Here is a 22,208-nt window from a genome sequence, read left to right on the forward strand (position 1 = left end):
GAAGACATGCTATCCTCCCAATTCTCAAAGAGTACATGGAAGATGAAACACAAAATAAGGTTTTTTGATGATTGATTGGCACTTAAGTCTACACACAAGCTAAATAACTGATGAAGACTGCCTGAAATCATAGCAGCTGTGATGCAAATTCATGTCCCAGTTTGCTGGCCTTTCCAAAGTGAAGATAAAATTTGCTAAATCTTGGAATTCTAAAATCATTTAACACTCAGGATAATTAACCCTAACACAAAAGTATTAGTGGTTTAAAAAGTATTCCTAAGAGTAGAAAGAAAAACGGTTACAAATTTTATATATCAATATGAAGGAAAAAAATGTCACAATAAGGAAACTATGGCTAATATATGCCAAATTGTTTAAAGTTGCCATTTAACAGAAATGATAGGCCAAAGGCTAATAATAATGGTACCTCTTGACCAGTTAAAAAAAGTAGAAGATCTCCCTCCTCCTCTTCACACATATGTATCTGGATCACTGTTCGAATTGCTGCTTCAAGATAATCTCTCTCTGGTTCTGGAGTATAAAAGATCTCAACAGGATGCGTGCGGCCAGGAATAGTTAAGAGAGGACAGTTATCAAAGTAAATCTGGAATTTTCCCTCATCTAGAGTAGCACTCATAACTATAACCTAAAAGAAAACAGTAAATTACTTGAGTCACCTTTAAGTTCTCTCATGGCCTCAAAGAAAAAAAACAGAAAAGTACTGATTTACTGTTCTATATACAGTTATAAAGAAAACTATAAAGATCTTTAAATAAACCACTTTAAAAATGAAATACAGAAAGACTGAGGTACAGTAAAAGCTTTTTATTCAAAGATATTTAGAAATATCTATTTAAGTAAGTAAATTACCTTGAAACATACCAAATGAAAGTTTGTGAAAGAACTAATGGAGAACCACATTAATGTCATGATTATTGCTACATTTATTCAAACAAACATGTTTCCACATGAAAGAAAAAGAAAAAATGCAATATTAACTAGTGGACCAGGTGTAAATTTTCTCACTTCTTCCAAATAATCTTTAATACACACATCTTTTAAAAAAAATCCTAAAATAAGCAAGGATCTTCTATACTTGTACAAAGGCAGAGCAAAAAAAAAAAGTCTTTTCAGGTACAGAACTTCATGATTATGCGGTCACAGCCCCATACAAATCATATATCATATAAACTAATAAAATTTTACTGTAAGTCTCCCTCATACATCATTCCACTAGAATTCTTAATTCTTATTTTAAATGAGATTTCTCCACTGAAACCCTGACAGCTCATCCATAATTTTTAACAGTGATAGTACTTATATGGTGCTTGTACAGCACACATACTAACAAGGAATGATGAGATGATGAGTTTTAAGTTTCAAAGTATGGTACACGCATACAAGAAAGCAAAAGGGGGAACTTCCTAAACTATGGGTCAAAAATGTAAAAAAAATATATATATAAACTATTCAGACAGTTTTAAGACCTTAATCAACATAATAACACTGGCCAAGGTACAAGTGGTAAAGAAGGGGTTAAAAAAAACCAAAAACCCCCCCAAGAATTCTGAGGAGTTGATCGTCCTGGATGTTTATGTTGGAAGACAGACATAAATCTGAGGGATAAAAACTGATCCTTTAAGGAGATGTCTGCACTTAATGATGAATAGAGTGACTAGTATGATCAAAAAAAAAAAAAAAAAACAAAATGTTAGAATATGAAGAATCAGATGGGTTAGAAAAGAGAGATTTGGTTTAAAAATACATTACTAAAAAGTAGGAGAAATATAAGTGAAGTTTAAAATGAAGCCACATCAAAGTAAAAACATATGCAGTACTTTGACACTACTTTTAGAAGTTGTTTTTTAAAAAAGCTGATTAATGATCAGGATATTTCCCACTTTAATACATGCATACACACAAAATGAACTAAAGGGGTAAAGAAAACTACTTCACCTTTAAGTCTGATCTCTGTCTTACAACTTCTTTTAAAACACCCATGAGAATATCTATAGCCAGTGTTCTTTCATGAGCCTCATCAAGAATTATCACACCGTAACGTTCCAGGAGGGGATCGTTCATGGCTTCACGAAGTAACATCCCATCAGTCATATACCTATATTCACAAAGAACATGTTGGTCAAGGTTCATTTTAAAAGAAAACTTGAAAACAGAGAGATGAAACAAAGACATTTGGTAAATGAAAACTAAACTTCTTCAACCAGGTACACTGATGCACACCTATAATCCCAGTGACTTGGGAGTCTGAGGCAGGAAGATCTCAAGTTCAAAACCAGTCTCAGCAACTTAGCAAGAACCTGTCTCAAAAAAACGAAAAAAGGTGTAGCTTGGTGATAAAGCATCCCTAGATTCAACCCCCAGCATGGGTAGGGACAAGGGAAGACAGGACTTTCCCCCAAAAAATGTTATTTTTTCAAGATTAATTACAAAATTAAGCTTCAAGAGAATGTCTTAAGAGCACACACCAAACAAGCTATAATCATAAAATCTTCTCAAATACTGCAATGTACTGAAAAAAACAAAATAAAATATTGCTGATTATGGAAGGCAATGACCACACACGCTTCACACAAATGCCAAATTGGACACTTAGATATAAATGAATTTCTTAAAAATAATCTTAGACGTAAATATTCATCCTGCAAAATAAAACCAATAAACCATTTTCAGCTGCTTTAAGACACCACACCACTAAAATGTTACCACATGCAAATACACATTTCAAAAAAGTAAAGCCCTAACAATTCTTAACAAAGCTCACAGGCTCAGGTTCTTGGTTGAAAGGGGCTCACAGAGAATACGTCTAACATTTTCCCACCTGAAAAAACACCTTAATGAAGCATAAAAAGAAATCATTCATAAAGGTTTTAGGACTGAGGGGCAGCAACAGCACTGTGGAAATGCTGGTACGTAAGTGGAATATAAAAGGCAAACAACATAAGAATGATTAATGAACCAAAGAGAGGGAAACCAGGATTAGGAATGGCTCAAAAGAAGGCAGTTAATATGGAATCTAAGCATCATAGGAAAAGCACCATGTAGATTAAGTATCAGCCATTCATTCCCAGTCCATTCCACTCTGCTAACACTCATACAAAACAATTATATCCTTGGTTTGGCCCATGGACAAAACACAATACGCCTTTAAATGCTGAATTCACTGTTCATTCAGTAAATAAAAGCCCATGATTTTATTTACAGATTTAAAAGCAGTAGAAATTATCTGAAATCATCATTTATGATTTCATCCTCTGGCTCTTTTTTCATGATTAGTCTAACCTAATCTTTCATGAACCAACTTGATATTTTTAGCTAATGCCATCTGCTGGAGCAGTAAGTTCAGCAAACTGGCAGGCAGTGTACAAGAGAAGTGAATCCCTCTCTTTACTTCACTAAAACTTAACTCTAAATTTAACCAATTTTTGGGCAAACAAGTCCATTTCGTCCCAATTGTATATTTCCTATCTTCTACTTTGGTGGTGTTATTTTTTAAAAACCAACAACCTGGACTAGGTAACATATTACCTACAAGATTATTTTATTAAGATTGTGAAAGAAAAAACACTGCCAATTAAAATATGACTCAATGCCTTAAAGTTAGTCCAACACAGTGCATGAGTCAGCTACACTATGGCCTCTAGATCCTTTGGAATTTCTTTGATCTATTTGAGGACATTTGGCAGTTTGTGCCTTTGGATGTATTACTGACACAAGGCGGGCAATCCTCTTGCACATTATCTCAATGGCAAAACATAATCCATTTGTGGGTAACTTCCTTAGTTTCAACAGAACTAATTTGTGGCTTTAAAGAATAAATGTTTGCATTCGAGCAAATACTATTTTGCCCAAATACTAGAAAATTTATATCCTATCACTATTTCTCAACTTTCCAGATACTCAATAGCTAGCTATTCATTCAACAGAGACTCCTAGGGTAACATTTTTTGAAGGCATTTTAATTAGCTAATTCAGTATGTGTAGTCCCAATAACTAACAATACTCAAATGAAGCGATAACATATACAGCCAGATCAAGTGCAAGCATTCACAAGCAATGGGAACCACCAAAGTGCCACCAATTATAATGATCCCACATAAGATATGCATCAATTTGGACTTTAAAAATGGGGGAGGGGGAAATCACAAAACTAATAATACAACTTGAACTTGAAAATTTCTTAAAACTCTTTAAAAAACCACTCTATTTTGATCTTTTTTCCTCTGCCCATTTCTCAAGCGTTAGGCAACCACAACATGGAGATACACAGAAGCATAGCCATTCTTCTGCATTTTTCCTAAGAGGAAATGAATATCACAAATCAGTTAATGGAACTATTATTTGTCATGCTTTAATCAACAACCATGTTTATTATAAGTACTAAATTAAATGGTCAACCACATTCAAACCCTGTCTTTCAGATTCCAGAGAAAATTCCTAATGTTTCCTCAATGTTAATTTGATTAATCACCCAGTGATACAAACCATGAGATGCTGCAGTTAAATATCTCCTACATCACAAAATATGTGAAGTTTACTAACAAGTGAAGCTTGTTGTATGAACAACAGATTTTACAAAAAATGGCAGTTCTAAGGTTGAAAGGTCAAGAGAGTCAAATGTGCTCTTCTTTTCCAATGAAAACACCTGAATAATAGCAGTTAACTTTTCCAGAGTCTCAAAACCAGTTAAATAGCTTATTAAAACTAGTTTATATGTTATATTGATTCCCAATCTTAGGTGTACTATGATAGCACACGCCTACACTAGCACACTTGTCCTAAAAACTACTATAAAGGAACACACCTACATGTATGTATATCAACAAAAAGGTACCTATAGAAAGATATGACCAAGTTCTAACCTCTGGTACCTAGGAATGTGACCTTATTAAAAATCAGAAATTTTGCAGATGTAGTTAAGTTAAAATCTTCCCATGAGATTGCAAACATTTATGGTGCTCTCTAAACCCAATCACACATATCCTTAATGAAGAAATGAGAGGGAAATTTGAGACACAAAGAGTAGCCAGGTGAAGATGGAGAAAGAGACTGGAGATACATAAGGCAAGGAATAACAAGGACTGCTAATTGTCATCAGAAGCTAGGAAGAATCATGAAATGAAAGGCTCTTCTCTCAGGATCTCCAGAAGGAACCAACTCTGTCAATGCAATGCTTCTGAATCCCTGGTCTCTAGAATTTAAAGAATAAATTTGTTAATTTAAGACTAAAGCAAGAAAAAAAAGAGTACTTGATCATTTGCTATACTGCTAAATGTAAGAAACCCTTTGCGAGAGAGAGAGAGAGAGAGAGAGAGAGAGAGAGAGAGAGAGAGAGAGATATCTCGAGATCAATCCACCTGACACATAACACATAAAAGACATAACAAGGAAGATATTGGTGGTCCTAAAATCCACAGACCATTTCCCTTTACCTTAGTCAAGTTTTACTACCTTTCTTACTAGTAATAAATATTTACCCAGGCTAAAAGATGAGTCATAATTCTAAAGTTTTAAAAATGGATAAGTAAACAAAAATGCTATAAGACAACCAAACTTGAAATGATCTATTCACGTAAAGACATACAAATTATCTGCAACTTATTAGAAACAGAAAACTTGTGCCTCACCAGAATTACTTAATCAAAAATTTTGAAGGTGAGGCATAGCAATCTGTGTTTTAACAGAACTGTTAAATTCTATACACTAGACTTAAGTCTTAAACTCTTGCTAAAGTTTAAGACTTAGTCTAAATTAATAAAGTTAAACAAGAGGCAGATTAAACAAATAGATACCTAATGTAGCATCAGACTCCCTTGAATTAACTCATAATTCAGATATTCAAGCACTGTTTAATTACCGAAATAAACCCAAAACTCAAAGTGCTGATAGCACCATCCTAGCTTAACAGTATTACAATCACTACATGCAGAAAGAGTAACTACAAGCTAACCAATTCTGATCCAGCCAGATGACATCACCAATTCTGAACAAAGCATAGTAATGCATTATATCCTTCACATATATTATTTATAATTTTGTACTCGCGTATTTTTAAATTTTTGAAACATCCCATTCCTTTGGCTTAAGGAAAAATCACAAACTAAGAAAAACATTCATATTTTTCTAAATGAAAATCAAACAAGGGCTGGGGATATAGCTCAGTTGGTAGAGTGCTTGCCTAGCATGCACAAGACCCTGGGTTCAATCCCTAGCACTACAAAAAAAAAAAAAAAAAAAAAAAAGAGAGAAAGAAAGAAAACCAAACAAGTCATTTAAAAATTTAATAATAAACAATATATATAAATTATTCCTCACTTTAGTGTCAATGACTAAATGTTGCAACTATGAGTGGAAAAAAATTAACTACACAGTGAAGTAAGGCCCAATAGCTCAATGTTATGTTATTTGGTATAGGTGGCAAAAGGAGTGGTAAGAGAAATTACCCTAAACCTTATGAATTCCTCCCCAACCAAATCCAGATTGGGCAAAGATGCTTAAAATAAAAACACAAAAGTAGAATATAAGAATCAAATAACTTAAAACAAGCTTGGGCAGGTTATGTTGTAAAGCCTGGGACATCATATAAAGCGGTAAGTTCAGTACTTGATCAAAATCAAAAGATTTTTCATTACCTGTAAGAAATAAATGGCAACCTGGTCAAAAATTGCAATTTATATCCAAAATGCTATTTTGTTAAGAGCTTCTACAAATCAGTAAGAACCAACCACAGAAAGATAAGTAAAGAAACCAAACAAATACCAAATTTTATCAATTGTGTGATACTGTATGTTGTCAATTTTCTGAAATTTGATATGCATTTCAAAATACCACCTTATAAACTGCTGCCAACCAGATAGCAATCCTTCTCAACAAATGAAAAAAAGCATCAGTCTCAGATCCCAAAAATATACAAATGGCTAATACATACCTATAAGATGCTCAATTTCATACAAAAGAAATGCAAATTAAAACTATAAGGAGACTACATTTTTCACTTACAAGATTGACTAAAAATAAATTTTACTAAGCTATATCAGGAAAGGCAAAGAAACAGACACTCATCTGCTCATTCCTTACTGGTGGGAGTAGATAAAATCTTCATGAAGGGCAATCTGGCAAAGGCTGATAAAATTCAAGCAAAACCTTTGATCCAACCAATTTCACTGAGGGAATTCATTTCACATATGCCAATGTGTAAAAACTGTGCATACAAAGTTCTAAGAGGGTGCTGAGGACACCAACTGTTTCTAATAGCAAAAATTGCAAAATATTAACCAATCAGATTAGTCGAACTAGAAGACAATAAAAAATGCCAAGCAACCATTAATAAAAAACAGTGAAACAACTTGATATTACTGTTCTAGAAGAATCGAACAGCACAAAAACAAAAAATCTGTTCTGAAAATCCTAGTCAGTGCTCTTCCCATACTGTCAAGAGTTTGGTTGCCTTTCAAGTATAGACTATACTCTGGTATAACTATGCAGATAACTCAAAATTGTATCTAAAGATCTAAAACATGCATCCACATCACCCAAAGAAATTCTTGGGTGACTTCAAAGGTTGGCCATTTTCTTACTGATTTGTAGGAGCTCTTAACAAAATCAGCACTTTGAATACTAAATGCAATTTTTGACCAGTTTCTCATTTGTTTCTTGGCCATATTGTTTCGGATAATGAAACTTGCATTTCTATCAACTACTGAACTTACCACTTTTATGACAAATTACAGGATCTCACTAGGTTGCTGAGGGCCTTGCTAAAGGAACTAATTTTTTTTTTTTAGCAAAATTGAATTCTAAACAAAGGGCCCACACTCAACAAAATGATGTTGACCCAATATTAATAAACTGATGTATAGATAAATTTTATATTAAAATAAAAATAAACATTTAAGGTATATATAAATTTTCTATCTGCCACTGAGTTTTTAGATTAACACACTACATTATAGTTAACTTGAATATGTATCATAAGACAGAATGGTTACAGTCAGGCCCCAAGGCCCCAATTTAGGATGGTTTGACTTTATAATAACAGGCTTACTGGAATGTAAATTAATGATATAAAAGATAAACTTTGATCTATGTGAACATAGCAGTTTATGAAAAGAAATTTTGTTTTTGAATATTAAAATCTCCTGATTAATAGCCTAACCAAGGTATAGACATTCAGACAAGGCACATTTATTTTATGTGTATGTGTATATATATCACAACCAATTAAAAAAAAATCAAACCACTTCTTTGGATATAAATATGTCAATGAAGACTGAATGTATTTAACACCATATTTCTGGTGAAAAATAAATATTCTCATCATAATGATTTAAATCATAATTCATACCACTGTTTTCCATAATCAACATAAGGACACCATAGTAACTACTAGTTCAAAGTGACTCAGCATTTCAACAGGACCCATACATTCCTATGGATGTTTTACATAGGCTCAAGTTCAATTTGACATTCTCAGCAACAATATTACACTGTAGGAGCAACACCATTCACCATAACCACAAAAGCACCATAATACTGATTACGGTAAAAACTACTGTATGTAAATGATCACAAGAAAGATGTGGTATTTTGAACACCTTGGAATCTCTTGTTTTACTGTTCTAAATACAATAAACTAGACAAAAAGAATATATCAAATACCCTTTGCAACATGTATGGATTCATTCTTAGCTAAAATGTTTAAGACACCAGAACTTAAACCTCTGTTATGGCCAACAGCTAAAATATATTTAGTTATGTTTCAGAGCCAGATACCAAATCAAGCAAAAAAAAAAAAAAAGTAAGAAAAAAGCATAAAAAAATCAATGATAAAAAGTAAAGCGACTAAATTTTTTCCCAACATTCATTTCCAACTCTTCAAACTTTCACAAGTGTTGAAGGAAATGCCTTCACCTTCTCCACAGCACTTACAGAAAGCTGAGATGAATGTATCAATTCTGTTCAATATTTTCTAAGATGTCACACTGTGCAAAGAAAGCCTTCTAAAATTAATCCCTTACAAGTGTATAAGTTTATACACAAAAGAGTAGAAAATCAAGTTAACATCTGATGAATTAACAAAAGCCAAAAAATTTTTACTTCTAGGGTAATAACTTTCTTGTTTCTGTTTAAGAACTGCTTAAAGTGGTAACCAACCACTTTGATTTTTTACTCCCATAATGTAATTGCTATACTTGAATGAGAACAATGTCTACCCACATAACAGATGTTCAATAAATTAGTTTGTAACTTGTCTTTAAATTACCACACCTGTTTTCACTTCTGACCTCAAGCCCTAGAAGAATATATGGCTTCATTCATTCGACAATGTCAAGTTTGAATTCAATTAACCCTTCTCAATTACAATTCAATTACTGTGTTAAAAGGAACTTCATTAAACTGCTTTTATAAGTTCCTTTCTTGTTTTTATTAGCTAATTAATAAAAACCAATAATTTCTCAAGCTGGAAATCTCCACTACCAGCAGCAATGCTGGGTGAAACACTGCTTGAGTATCAGAAAATTATTCTTATGGGTTACATACAAATTAACATGAATCTCAGAACAACCCCATAAGGTAGTTATTATAATTTCCATCTTCTGAAAAAGCAGTAAGTACAGGAAGGTTAATTAACAGTCAAAATCATACTGCTAAGTGGCAGAGCTAGGACACAACTTAGGTACTGTGACCCCAGAGGCAGTGTTCTGGGATCTACTTACTTTCAGTTCTCATCTCAAATCATCTATTTTTAAATGAGGGTGCCTGTTGAACAACCACTCTGAAATTCTGTAGTAGTCCTTAAACAGAACTGCTTCAGTTTATTGTTTCCTGGGGCACAAAAAGAATCTGCCAGGGACATGAAAGAATCTGCTATGGCCATGCCTTACAATGACAGTGCCCACCTTAAAGGTTAATGCACCCTCCAGCTCCTTACTGTAGTAGTGTTTTTATTAAGCTTGTGTTTGTTAAAATACTCTGGTATTCTCTTTCATCTTATTGCCTACAAAGATTATTTTATTTAGATTAAAAACAAATTCTACATGTTTATGATCCAAATTGTATGGAAACACATTCTTTAGCTGGTCTGTTCAAAACTTATCTCACTCAAGCTTTCCAAGGGACAGTTTATCACACCCTGAAATCCCAGACTGTTCATCTCTCTAGTCATTCAATTACATTTCAACCATATCTTCTTGTCTTTACCTTTTCTTGCCTTTTTAGCAGTTTGCCCTGAAGTTACACACCAGATAAACATCTCAAGGTGGTACACAGTCTTACAGAGCTAACACACATGTTCTCTAAAAGCTGCTCTGGTTCATAAACTTTATCTCAGATGGGGTCCTTGGTGTTGTAAAATTCCAAATTTCAAATGAATCTGACACCCCAAATGGAAAAACTTAGGGAGGGAAAGGCAAATTATATATACTATACCCCATCTTCACAAAAGAAATTTTAACAAAGTCAGAGAAAATGTCTTTTCATGAATCATCTATCCATTTGTCATGACTATGCTGCTTAAGTCATCCAAATTCTACAACATAGTGACAAAATTTCAAACTCCTGTTATGACTTTAACTTCCTCAGATTAAAAAGGAACAAAGGTTCTATTTGTTGTGTGCATGGCAAGTACACACAGATACAGACACAAACCCCATTCCCTGTGTTTATGGTTTAATGAAGCAAGAAAGACCAAAAAGGCTATCTTCAATCATCTATACATGGTACACAAACTAGTCCTTTAACATCTTAAAATTGATCTGATATGAAAAGGTTGACTTAGACAAATCAGTTGGATATTTTACGAATATACAGTAGGTATAGGACTGTAGGACCTTCTCAAGTAAAAGGTCATGATTTTTTCCATTCAGAAAACAAAGTTTAAAAAACAAACAAACAAAAAAAACCCACTGTTACATCTGATTGGAACGCACTCACCCTGCACCCCAATCCCTGTTCTGGCTGGTACTACTTTTGTTTTAGGCCTTGATTTAAATACACACTTCTCTTTTCCAAATTGAATTGAATCCTCAAAGCATACTTCCATATATTCTATTTTGGACTCTATCTCAATTGAAAATTTTATATTTATACTTGATTTGCTTTATGGGGACAAGAACCAGATTTCTTTTTTGTTACTATACCTAGCACTGCTCAACCTACACAAAGTACTCAATTAAATGACTGAATGACTAAGCATTACATGGTACATGGTACATAAGTGGATTGCCTTGATATCAAAACACCTCAGTAATTTTGCAGCTTTGGAATAAAACAAAAGGCATATCCCCTAAAATAACAATGAAACTGGCTACCAAATTAACAACCAAATATTGTGTTTCTTCACAGGCACAAGATTATCAAGCCACTGTCTTCCCTAAAAATTAATCGGCTCAGTGGTAGAGCAATGCCTGGCATGCTCAAGGCTCTGGGGTTCAATCTCCAGCAGCACAAAAGAACAAACAAAAAACTCATCTGCCTCAAAAAAAGTGATGAATTTCTTAAATCATGTACAACTGCAAATGCTGGGGATATAGCTCAGTAGGTAAGGTGCTTGCCTTGCATACACGAGGCACTGGGTTCAATCCCCAGCACAATAAATAAATGAATAAATAAATAAATCCTGTAGAACTCCAACTACAAAATGCTTCCTAAAATCCACAGCAGAAGTGCTAGATGCCATCGATACCTTCTCCTTTCCATGAGAATGAATTAAGATTTTTACTGACCAGTCACAAACATGGCATGGCATCATTGTGTTTTGCTATCTGGTCTTCTCTTCTTTAGAGCCATCTCAATCGGGCTGCCCCCCACACACACAAATTTCTAACTAAGACAGCAACAGGAAAATAAATATGTTGCATAAGTTTAAGAAGTAAAGGATGGGAACAAGCAAATACCTAACAGAACACAAAAACCATTTAGCAACTTGTCCACTGGGACTGAGTAGCTACTAACAACTTCAAAACCAGAGTACGCACTAACTTACATGAGATCTGATCCTCTGAAAACAGCACAATATTAGACTCATCATCTATCCATATGTATCTCAAACCATGAAGAAACTACCTTGGACTCTGTGTACAATTAAAAAATACACCAATGTGGCTATTCTCAAAAAAACTCTTAAATTCTGAGTCCTTCAAGCAGAATCTTCAGAGAATATTTTGATGAATGCATTCTTCCTACCCAATTAACTATATAACTGATTTCAGTCAGTTACAACTTTAGATGTTTATAACATGTGGGTTCTTAATGGGTTGATATGTGACTATGAAATACACCAAGGGAATCAAAACCACTGTTCTTAATGAAGTATTCTTATTAGTCAAAACTGACATTAGTCCTCTTCATATTAAATAAGAATTACACTGGAAATTTTAACGTTTCCTTTTAAAGCAATTTAAAATAATATATACCCTTTTACTAATATAGTGTCACTCAAAAACAACACTGGTTACTCCCTACCTTAAGGAGGAACATTAATAAATTTACCCTGTCTGGAATAAATTTTCTTGAAGAGGTTTAGTTATAGATAATCTTTGGGAACTGCTCCACAAGAAAACATCACAATGCTAAACATATGTTTTACTTATGTATATTTATATTGTCACTCCCTACTAAAAACTTAAAATCTTGCACAAGCGTACTCCCTACTAGACAGACACACAAACACATACACACCTCTAATACTGGTAACTTTCTCACATTTGATTTCTAAATTCCAATCTTAACTGTAACTTGCCCAAATATGATACAGCGAATCAAATGTCAGAAAGGTATGCCTACTAAAGACAAGTAAAATTTTACTCTATTTTTTTCAAGTCCTAGACATTATCTGTACTTTACAGTAGTATCAAATGAGCTATGATTTCACATAATTATTGTCAATTACAATGTAATTACAAACAACCAATAAATAATGTGATCACTGAGTTTATTTAGTTAAGATTAAGATTTAAACAACAACAACAAAAAAACCCTTATAAATCAAAGTTAAGGAGACCAAAGCATTTTAAAGCTCAATTGCTCTTAAAAATGAAATTGTATATCAAATTCTACTGAAACAAAATATATATTTCAAAAGACTAGAGGAAAACTGGACACAAAACATGAAGTGATTGAATATTTTGTTTGAAGGGATTTTTTAAAGTTGTGACAGTTATATTTTAAGAAAATGAGACACCGAAAATATTTTAAGATGAAATCATGATACCTAAACTCTGTTTCAAAATAATATGAGACAGGGAAAATACTGGGATATAGGTGAAACAAGGTTGAAGATGCATAATAAACACAGGGAGTTCACTAAACTAGTATACTTCTGCAGACATTTTAAAATACCTATAAAATATAAAATTTTAAAAAAAGAGACAAGAATCCCATTTATTTCCTAATCCTATAGATGGATACAGATAGATCCATCAACAAAGACTCATGTCACTGACCACGTAACATTTTGTTCCAACATGTCTTTTTTTAAAACTTTGGGAAATTGCATTGTTTTTTTTTTTTTTTTTTTTTTAGAAAGAGAGGGAGAGAGAGAGAATTTTAATATTTATTTTTTAGTTATCGGCGGACACAACATCTTTGTATGTGGTGCTGAGGATCGAACCCGGGCCGCACACGTGCCAGGCGAGCGCGCTACCGCTTGAGCCACATCCCCAGCCCGGGAAATTGCATTGTGACACAGGTTTTTTGTTATGTTTACAGTACTGGGGATTGAACTCAGGGCCTTGTACATGCTAGACAAGTGCTCTACCCCTGAGCTAGATCCCCTAGCCCTGTGAGAAATAGCATTCAAATGACACAGAAGTTAGTATGAAAACTTCCTCCGGAATTTATCCAGACCTTAAGCACTATTTCATGGATGAACTTCACAGTACAGGCAAATACCATGACCATGACAGCCTTGAACTTGCAATCTCAGCCTCCAGAGTAGCTGGGATTACAGGCATTTGCCACTGTGCCCATCAAGAAATAAGCTTTTTAAATAACTTAAATGTCATATAAATGCAGATAAACAAAAGCAATAAGAAAAAAATGAGATTTTTAAAGAAATGACTATCCGGAAATATATACCACTTGTGCAGAATGCAACTATATAAAATGAAGAAAACATTTTTGTCAAGTTAAAACATTCAAAAAGACCAGTATGACCACATGTATCACAGCTATAAAGAGGAACCAACACACCTTCAGGTGCCCTGAGTACATTACATAACAAGATTTGGCCTTTTAGTTCATTATGTATGCATATCAAGATCTGCAAAATTAACATTAAAAGTCCCTTGCCTACAATTAAATCATATCCCATCTTACTCACACATCATTCTTTCTAACATTAGCTGTCCTTCTACAAAGATAAATCCATTTTTTTTCTTTTTGGCAAGACTGGGGGGTTGAACTTTCGCCCTCATGCAAGCACTCTACCTTTGCTACATCCCCAGACCACTAAGATATATCTTACTTTTCTATTTCTATCATATTTAAATGATATTTCAGAGCATGTCTACTAAAACTACACATTTTATAGGAACATTTTCACTTAAGATACAACCTCAAGCAACTAAAACCTGATCTGCCAACTTCAATTTCTACTAAAAAGCAACATATATTATAACCAAGAAAAAGAATCCACATTAAAATGTCACCTGAAAAGTCAAAGGTGGCCTACTTCGAACTATTCAAATTTTAAATTTTTATAACTTGAGTGTCCACTTGCAAAATTCTTAACAAGTGGCAGAAAAGCTACAATTAGAAAAAGCATCCATTTTTAAAGATAAAGTACTTACTTAAGGATGGTTTTTGCGCTACTGCAGTCTTCAAATCAAATGGAATAACCAACTTCCTGGCCCAACATCATATCCATCTCATCAGCAACTCTCTGAGCCACGCTCATTGCAGCCACTCTCCTGGGTTGGGTACAGGCAACTCCTCTCTTGGGTCCCGGTAATGATCGCATATACTCCACACACCACTGTGGAATCTATCAAATAATTTCACATTTAAATTAATTCTATTCTGCCGCATATCAACTATGTTTAATATAAAGCACTTTTATCTCATTCCAATAATTTAAAATAAAATTCAATTAGGCAAGTGACAGAGAATTATTTATAACAAAAACTTAACATATCATAACTCCTTTAACATATATAATTTAGATAGAAAAATATCCAAAAAGAGGTCATGTGTAACAAGGATGTGATGTGATTACATTCTGTGCGCTAGGTCCACATAAGCTTTGCTTGGTATGCTCACCAGTGTTTAAGTGGTCCCATCATTAACTATTTGTCTACCCAATGAAAAAAATCCTACTTGAAACAAATTCTACTTAATAACAAAAATGTTAATTTCCAATAAGTACAGCATCAAAATTCATACAATGAGTTACAATATGCAGATACAAGTAGAAAATATTCCCTTGTTGCACAAGTATCTTTTAATTCAATTCAAATTCTGTAAGCCAGCAGAAGCCAAATCCTAGCACCTACTAGTACTCCAATCCATCTTTCAGGAATGTTATGCACAGTGGCAACACTTTAGGTACCATCTTTAAAGTAATTACCAGTCTCAAATTCAATATGGCTTACAGCAATAGCGCTTCGCTGAGTAAGGTCAATCAAGGGGAAAGAGAAAATCTCAACCACAAGATGGTTGTCAGGATGACAGCATATTTCCTTCCTAATTATCCACACACTCATAGATTCTCTCATTTTATGGTTCTTCTCGACTGACTTAACTGTAAAAGAACCATGGGAAAAAAGCAAATGACCATCCCATAAAACTGGAATCTACTGCTACAAGGACAGATTTGTCTTCACCAAAGCTTCCAAAAGCCTATCAGGTGCTAATGCTATAGAAAAAACAAGGGGTTTTTGGGTACACCATGTGTACAATGACATCTGATAACTAGTATTGATTACTGCATTATTATTACATTTTAGTTAGGTTACTTTTTAATTTGGAAATAACTTGTAACTGGAGAAACAAATGAAAGATGATTATGTTGCTTCTCAGAGAACATAATAATATTTTTACATGGTTTTAAATGAACAAAATACTTCACTAAAATAGCAGAGTCTTCCTGGTATTGCAAATCAACAGACCCATGTTAAGTGGTCTTCTTATGAGGTTTTAATTATCTACCCTCATTTTACCAATCCTCAAAAAGTACCGACTTACAAATTAAAAATACTTAAAATTAATTTGTAATTCTTAAGGCAAGATTATTCACATTTTTAAAAATTTCACTCCAGTGAAATTGATAATTTAAAAATATATAGTTTTGGTTAATTTAGCAGTTCTCTTTTAGAACTCCTTATACTGTTAAAATAAATGAGGATACCAAACAATTAATACATTTATTGTATTTGGAAGTTAAAACTGAAAAGCAGCTAAATTGTTTACTAATTACTAGTAACAACCTATCTTCTATTTTTAAAATGTATATTTTTCAAATAAAATAATACTTGGCTAGTAGAGCACATTTTATTATTTTTACATATCTCTCATGTCTAGCTTATTGGAAGAAACCTCAATTCTGTCTCTACATTCAGTATGCTGCAATATTTTGTTTTGTATGAAAAATACTAAGAAATTCTTGGACCCTGGAAAGGGTTTCAGAGATTTTTAAGGGTTCCCAAAACAGCTTATGATAAGGCATCTACTCAAACTTTCTAAGGAAATATAATTTGGAAGGGATGCATATCCTGAAAGATGTGGGCGACTGGTCTGCTCAAAGTAGGCATCTGCTCTGCTCTTCCTTCCTCCACTTGAGGCTATTTTCCCAAAACCTAATCCCTGTTTTATATATTGTCCTGAGTAGCCTTTTCTATTCTCTTAAATTACAACATTGCCTGCAACAGAACAAAGTCAATCCTATAACTCTAGCTCCTACCCCCAAACCTGGTAGTCACATCTCCTTCTGAATAATGAATATTTTATTGGTATCTCAAATTCATCAAGTTCAAAGCAAAACCATTTCTCACCTTCCTTCAAGTTCTTTTAATTCTTCCCATGTCCCCTATTCAGTGGCAGTAAAAAACAGACTCCATTCTTTGTTCCTCATTCCCACTAACCTTGCACACAAAGTCAAAACTTGTTAGGATCTCCTATATGGTCTTTCATGACTGAACATTTTTAATAAAAATTTGTGTCACTCCCCTCCAATTAAAAACTCTGATGGCTTCCTTACCTATGGCAAGAGGTAGTAAGGCTCAACCTAGGGCTCCAGTCTCACCTACCCCACCAACCCTTCACACTAGTCAAAGTGTGCAGTGTTCCCTTCTCTAAACTTGTACCCTCACTCATGTTTTTCCTGACTGAACTAGCTTTAATTTCTCAAATATAGGCATAGTATGTGCACACCAAGCACAATGCAAAATGTCTTTTCTATGGCTCTTTCAAAAGTTAAAGTCATTATTTCAAATTATGTTTGATTTCATTTTCTGATAGGCAGGGATAACCAAAACAACTGCTAAGTACTCTTTATTAGGTTTGTGCCCAAGTTTGATAACTATACTAAAAAGCATTTGGATGAAATTTACTGATTTAACTTTCTAGTTTCCCTTTCACATCCCCAAAATTCCCTGCAGTCTTCAATATTCACATAAAGTAACCCCTGAAAGCATGTGTAATCCAAATCATCACAAGCCTCTTGTGCCTTGAATCGATTAAATTATCCACACTAACTACTAATAAAAACTCCTCTGAACCACATCAGACCACAGAACAGCAGTATGAAATAAATATAACTGGTTATTGAAAAGGGACAAAACTGTTAATGCTGAACTTACCTAAATCCAGAGCAGCCCACTAAACCAGAGTTCTCTCATTAATCTAAGCCGCATTCTGGTCCTCCATAAAATGTGATTACTTTCCCTGCAGAGTTGTATATAAACTTAAAATGATATAATACATGTAAAGTACACAATGCCTGATTAATTAACAGGTGTGTTAATATTCTGCAAACCAGTAAAACAGTTGATATAATTATTTAAAATACTCTGACAATGCTCCATTTTGTCCTATTGTATTAGATGTAAAACATCTATAAAAAATATAGTATGTAGCATTTAATTAGTATAGTGATATAATTAATTAGTATTACATTATTTCCAATGTATCTGAATGCACATGTGTCCATTTCATTGAAATATTTGCAAATTTAAAAACATGGGACTTAATGAAATAGATTAGCATAATTAAGAGTTATAGACTTGCACGTTTCTAAAACTTTTTAAATTTTGTTTATTAAAAAAAAGGCTACAATTTCTTTTCCTAACATCAGCACTAAGTTTTCCTTCACTTGAAAATAGTTCTCACTAAAGTTCAGTCTTCAATAAAAGCTTTTCTATTTTGGTTGCTGTAGTAGTTTTCGAAAAGCCTCCATGAAATACTCAAATTGACTTGCAGTCCATATAACTTAAAAAAAGATAGTTAACCTCACTCAGGGAAACACACACACAAATTAAAAATTACCCCAGGTTTATTTTTTTCACCTATTAGATCTGTAAAAACTCCAATCCAGTGATACTCACAAACATGCTCTCACACTTGCTTATGGAAAGGTAAACTGACAGGTTACTTATGAAGGGAAGGCAATTTGGCTACATGTATTTTAACTGCAAATGATATCCAAGTTTCCATTTCTACAAACATACCTGCCCATGTGAAGCCTACATATCTATTAACAGAAGCCCAGTAAATAATGACTCATCCATGTTTGAAAAATATCCTAGATGTCTTATTAGTTCTGGCATGAGGTAGGGATGACTACATATGCCTTCTACTTTGTGAAAGAATAGGTAATATTCAGTTCCAAACAACTATAATAAAAAGAAAAAAGAAAAAGTAACTCACCTGTGTTGTCTTACCAGACCCAGTCTCGCCAACCAGCATAAATGACTGATGTCTAACCAGGATATCTGTAAACCTATCCTTGTATTCCCAAACCGGGAGCTGAAGTCGTTTCTTTAGAATATCATAGTATCGAGGTGTATGGGGTAAATTGGTGAATGGATTAATGCACTGTGGAAGTGATGTGTGTCCTGCATGCCCAGTGTGTGTTGAATGAGCAGAATGTGTCGAATGTGTTGAATGAGCCGAGTGGGTTGAATGAGCTGAGTGGGAAGCTTTCAAAGGTGGTAATCCAGCACTGATAAGCATAGCATTGGTTGAAGCTCGCAACTCCTTCTCCTTTTCTTTTTCCCTCTCCCGCTCTCGATCTCCTCTATCACGTTCTCTGTCACGATCTTTAGACCGATCTTCAGGATCCCGGTCTCGATCTCGTTCTTTCCTAAGAACAAAAATTTTAGAATTCAGATTCTAAATTTTAAGCATAATGTTCGAGGCAATATTACAGTCATAAGAGCACAAATGTTCACTAACCTAACGAAAAAATTAATGTAAAATTTCAATGAATTACATAACTATTAGAAATAACAATCAAGAATTTTCCACACTCCACCATAAACTTTTTCCTTCCTTGATGATGCCTCAAATTATCTTACTACAAACTTCAACATAAGGTTAAGACATCCTAAGGAAAAAAAAAAAAAAAAACTTCCTATTTCCACAACAGAAGTCAGAGACTGCAGCTGGAGTGGGGAAGACAGAAATAAATTGGGCAAAAGAAGACAGCCCCACAATCTTTCCTAGATTCTCCTTCAAGCTGCACTTTGCTTTAAGATCTAATGCTAAATGAAAAGAACACAGTACAATGTTACACACAGTATCACAAGTAATACAAATATGAATTAGAGGATTATCTGCAAGTTTGCTTTCTTAATTATACTTTCCAGTACTTCCTCAATTTTATTCAGTAAGTGTATACTGCTTTACAAGAAAAACGAAAATTCTAAAACACTTTTATTCCTTTGCTTTCAGTGTCTACTCTTGCATTTAGCCTTTGGGGATAGTAAAACACTGGAAGTAAAAGGTAAATCCGCATATACTGGCCAACCATAAATGAAATAAAGCAGAATTAAAACTAGCTTCATCATTTTACCGCTGTTTAAAAAATGCTAAAATTATGCAGGCAGCCACTTTATTAAACTTAGGCCAGTTTTAAGTAGTCAATTATGATATCTACTTCTAGTTACTAGATTGTCCCAATACGATGATAACCTTAACTAATCTAGGTGAGGAAACCTGACAAGCAGCAAGACAAAGGGCTGTATCTGGTGGCCTCTGAGGGCCTGGTGACAGAAATAAAATAATCTTTCCTTGCTCATTTTACTAATCCACTTTATTTCAGACAAACTCCTATAGCAAAGAAGGAGTTTGTAGCAAAGAAACTTGCCACGAGGTGTTGGGACCCAGATTAAAAATAATGAGGACCAACAGGAAGCTAAATGTGTCATTGCTCCTTATTCACAATACACAAATGAGTACAAGTTTCCTGTGCTGTAAGTATCAGTAGCAGAGAAAGAGCAGTCATTCTCCATAATGGTACATCAATGGGGCAATAGTAAATTCTTGACAGACCAAAGATAAAATACTAAACCCAGCACTGAGTCAGAATGGTCCATCTACAGAAATGGTAGGCTGACCAATCAAATTGGATCCTTTCCTTCTAAAAATATGCCATTCTATTCCATTAAAAAAAAAAGACTTAAGGGGGAAAATCCTTGTTTTAAACAGGTGATTTTTTTCTTCTTCCATTTCAATGTCCACATGCTACAGAATTATAGGGTATACAAGCTAGAAAGTTTTACTCAAAACCAAAAGAAAATGTGAAAAATGACTAACCATAAAATGAAGTCTCACAATTCAAAATTTTAGAGTCCTGACCTATCTTTGAAATATGCTATCAACTACCTGCTTTCTTTCCCTCCTTCTACCTTATCATAGTGCTCAACATATTTAATAAGCATTCATATTAGCCCAAAATGTGGATGGGGAATAGTTTACAATTGGGCAAGCAGAAATATGCTCACCAAGTGAGAAGCACTATAGTCACAAATAATTCAGAGTAGCCATCTGAAAGATAATGGTACACATAACTAGAGTGAACTCTTTAAGAACATCTGGTCTAAATGAAAAGGATTGTTTCTAATACTCATACCATCATGGGGGAGAAAAGAAGGACCGAGAAAAGAAAATGTTTAATAAATTCCTCTTGTACTTCTCACATAATATCAGATACTTAAGATATGGACCAAAAATTCAATAGTTACAAAACTGGGGGGAAGAGGGATTATGGAAGAAGTAAACTATGTATTACATACTCTTGTAGTCCTGTGCCAACAAAGATTGGTTTTCAGAGACCAACTTTATCCATAGCTTCATTAAAAAAAAAAAAAAAAAACAACTCTACAACACAGGAAGCAAATATCAAATACATTCTGAAGACACAAGATTAGGAGCTGACCAAGAAATGAAGGCAATCATAGTATAGAAAGAAAAGGAGTATAACCACAGGTAAGGCGTAAGCCTCAATTTATTAATTTGCATAGTGAAAAGTATTAGTAAGATTAAAGTAAGAAAGTAACAGAGAAGACTTTATAGGGTCATGGAAAAAAGGAAAGAGGCAGATGTAGAAAACAATTCAATCACCTAGAAATACTGCCTTATGGTTCAAGCTATCTATCTTCAATAGGATAGGAAGAATAAAAATTATGTCTGTTAAGTGGGAACTTAAACCCTCTGCTTCAGAAATATGTATAGGCTTGTACTTATGCATATTTTCTTTTTTAAATATGTATTTTTGTCAAGCACCAAAATTGTATGATTCTATACAATTTTTCAGCTCAATTCTGGCTCAGCACTTAAGGTAGCTATATAACAGTATTTCTTTTCTCATCTCAAAACACAGCTATTAATGCCTTGTGAGGTATTGAAAAGATTAAATGAATTAACACGAGAAAGTGTTGTCTAACTCTGAAAATGCCCAGTAAATGTTGGTTATTATTAAAGTTTTTTTTTTTTTTTAAGTTAGAATTACCATGTTAAAGCCAGGCATGGAGGGACATGCCTGTAATCCCAGTGACTCAGGAGGCTAAGCCAGGAGGATCACAAGTTCAAAGCCAGCCTCTGCAACTTAGCAAAACCCTATCTCAAAATAAAAAGGGCTGGGGAAGTGGCCCAGTGGTTAAGCAGCCCTGGGTTCAATCCCTGGTATGGTGGGGGGTGGGGGGGATTTAAAATTCACGAGGGATAATAGGTATTAAAATGCTGCAAATGAAGAT

General features: G+C 34.0%; 1 pseudogene across 1 annotated transcript in view; it reads right to left on the reverse strand.

The window, feature by feature from the left end:
• LOC308640256 (ATP-dependent RNA helicase DHX15-like) overlaps nt 1–20,465 on the reverse strand; it is a 29,222-nt pseudogene extending 8,757 nt beyond the window's left edge. The window contains exons 1-5 of the transcript in view: nt 20,413–20,465; nt 18,880–19,315; nt 14,808–15,001; nt 1,957–2,116; nt 428–646 (exon numbers count right to left, since the gene is read on the reverse strand). The product of the transcript in view is annotated as an ATP-dependent RNA helicase DHX15-like (transcript). The remainder of the gene's footprint in view (nt 1–427; nt 647–1,956; nt 2,117–14,807; nt 15,002–18,879; nt 19,316–20,412) is intronic.
• Between the last annotated feature and the right edge of the window lie 1,743 nt (nt 20,466–22,208).

The sequence above is a fragment of the Spermophilus citellus genome (genome assembly GCF_964194105.1).
Source record: "Spermophilus citellus genome assembly, contig: SCAFFOLD_91, whole genome shotgun sequence".
NCBI classification, from domain to species: domain Eukaryota; kingdom Metazoa; phylum Chordata; class Mammalia; order Rodentia; family Sciuridae; genus Spermophilus; species Spermophilus citellus.